Raw genomic sequence first — 2,500 nt, 5'->3', positions numbered from 1 at the left:
GCTCTCAACAACCTCCACCCACGGTCCCCCTCCACCGGGCTTAATAGTCCACAACCGGGTCCCAGGGCCTTCCCCGCTCTCAACAACCTCCACCCACGGTCCCCCTCCACCGGGCTTAATAGTCCACAACCGGGACCCAGGGCCTTCCCCGCTCTCAACAACCTCCACCCACGGTCCCCCTCCACCGGGCTTAATAGTCCACAACCGGGTCCCAGGGCCTTCCCCGCTCTCAACAACCTCCACCCACGGTCCCCCTCCACCGGGCTTAATAGTCCACAACCGAGACCCAGGGCCTTCCCCGCTCTCAACAACCTCCACCCACGGTCCCCCTCCACCGGGCTTAATAGTCCACAACCGGGTCCCAGGGCCTTCCCCGCTCTCAACAACCTCCACCCACGGTCCCCCTCCACCGGGCTTAATAGTCCACAACCGGGACCCAGGGCCTTCCCCGCTCTCAACAACCTCCACCCACGGTCCCCCTCCACCGGGCTTAATAGTCCACAACCGAGACCCAGGGCCTTCCCCGCTCTCAACAACCTCCACCCACGGTCCCCCTCCACCGGGCTTAATAGTCCACAACCGGGACCCAGGGCCTTCCCCGCTCTCAACAACCTCCCCCCACGGTCCCCCTCCACCGGGCTTAATAGTCCACAACCGAGACCCAGGGCCTTCCCCGCTCTCAACAACCTCCACCCACGGTCCCCCTCCACCGGGCTTAATAGTCCACAACCGGGACCCAGGGCCTTCCCCGCTCTCAACAACCTCCACCCACGGTCCCCCTCCACCGGGCTTAATAGTCCACAACCGAGACCCAGGGCCTTCCCCGCTCTCAACAACCTCCACCCACGGTCCCCCTCCACCGGGCTTAATAGTCCACAACCGGGACCCAGGGCCTTCCCCGCTCTCAACAACCTCCCCCCACGGTCCCCCTCCACCGGGCTTAATAGTCCACAACCGAGACCCAGGGCCTTCCCCGCTCTCAACAACCTCCACCCACGGTCCCCCAAGACGCACGTTCCAAGCCTTAACCCTCAGACCATCCACCCCCCGGGCGGGACCCCACACCCACCTGACCCCAACTCACTCCCACCAAAAACACCACCACCGCCACCGCCTCAACGGCCTGCCCCACCCAGCACTCCCACACACACACCTGCCCCACCAACGCTCCACACACGCTTTCTTCCCTCTCCCCGACCCGACCCAAGCCATCGCACCGCACCGGGTGAGGGCCTAAGCTTCCTCGCCCGCCCCCCCGCCCCCGACACGCAGGCAGGCAGAGGGAAAGGCCTCAGCGCCCCCCAGGACCGTCGCGCCGCCTTGGCCTCACGGCTTCCCTGCTCCCGCACGGCAGACACACGCCCCGCTCTACCCCCGCTGGGGCCAAAAGCTGCCTACGGCACCTGGGATTCCCAGGCGGTCACCCATCCAGGTACTAGCCAGGCCCGGGACGGTTTACCTTCCGAGATCGGACGAGATCGGGGGCATTCGGTCCGGTATGGCCGTAGGCCCCCGCCTCCCCGGGCTTTAGCGTCAGCAGCCTGGCCTCAGTCAGCCGGGCCCAAACAATTAACCCGGAGGCCGGGCCGAGGGAAAACTTCCTCCGAGCCGGCCCAAGGGGAAGGGAGGACGAGGACGCCGGGCCCGGGAGGTGACAGGACGTGCACGTCAGACCCGGGAAGCTGTGCGCCCCGAGGTTAACCCCCGGGCCGGGGCGGGGAGAGAAAAATGTTCTAAGTCCGGTAGGGACAGCAGGTCAACCCCGGTCCGAGGCGGGGAGAGAAATTTTCCAAGTCCGGCAGGGACAGCAGGTCAACCCCGGCCGCCGTAGCAGAGGTTGACCTGGTGTCCGATTCGCTCCCCGGGCACCAGGTCAACCTCGGGCGCTTTAGCGGAGGTTGACCTGGTGTCCGATTCGCTCCCCGGGCACCAGGTCAACCTCGGGCGCCTTAGCAGAGGTTGACCTGGTGTCCGATTCGCTCCCCGGGCACCAGGTAAACCGTGGCCGCTTTCAGCGGAGGTTGACCTGGTGGCCGATCCCCTCCTCGGGCTCCAAGTCCGGCAGGGACAGCAGGTGAACCCCGGCCGCTTTAGCAGAGGTTGACCTGGTGTCCGATTCGCTCCCCGGGCACCAGGTAAACCGTGGCCGCTTTCAGCGGAGGTTGACCTGGTGGCCGATCCCCTCCTCGGGCTCCAAGTCCGGCAGGGACAGCAGGTCAACCCCGGCCGCTTTAGCAGAGGTTGACCTGGTGTCCGATTCGCTCCCCGGGCACCAGGTAAACCGTGGCCGCTTTCAGCGGAGGTTGACCTGGTGGCCGATCCCCTCCTCGGGCTCCAAGTCCGGCAGGGACAACAGGTCAACCCCGGTTCCGGGCGGGGAGAGAAAAATTTTCTAAGTCCGGCAGGGACAGCAGGTCAACCCCGGCCGCCGTAGCAGAGGTTGACCTGGTGTCCGATTCGCTCCCCGGGCACCAGGTCAACCTCGGGCGCCTTAGCAGAG

The 2,500-nt window shown here is 66.1% G+C and overlaps 1 non-coding gene across 1 annotated transcript; it reads right to left on the bottom strand.

Moving 5' to 3' along the window:
* Positions 1-1,391: 1,391 nt before the first annotated feature.
* Positions 1,392-1,510, bottom strand: LOC142006785 (5S ribosomal RNA). The gene has a single exon (XR_012643823.1). It is a non-coding gene; the product is annotated as a 5S ribosomal RNA (ribosomal RNA).
* Between the last annotated feature and the right edge of the window lie 990 nt (positions 1,511-2,500).

The sequence above is a fragment of the Carettochelys insculpta genome, unplaced genomic scaffold, assembly GCF_033958435.1.
Source record: "Carettochelys insculpta isolate YL-2023 unplaced genomic scaffold, ASM3395843v1 scaffold_0133, whole genome shotgun sequence".
Classification (NCBI taxonomy): Eukaryota; Metazoa; Chordata; order Testudines; family Carettochelyidae; genus Carettochelys; species Carettochelys insculpta.
The sequence above is the reverse complement of the archived record's forward strand: the minus strand, read 5'-3'. Positions and strand labels throughout refer to the sequence as shown.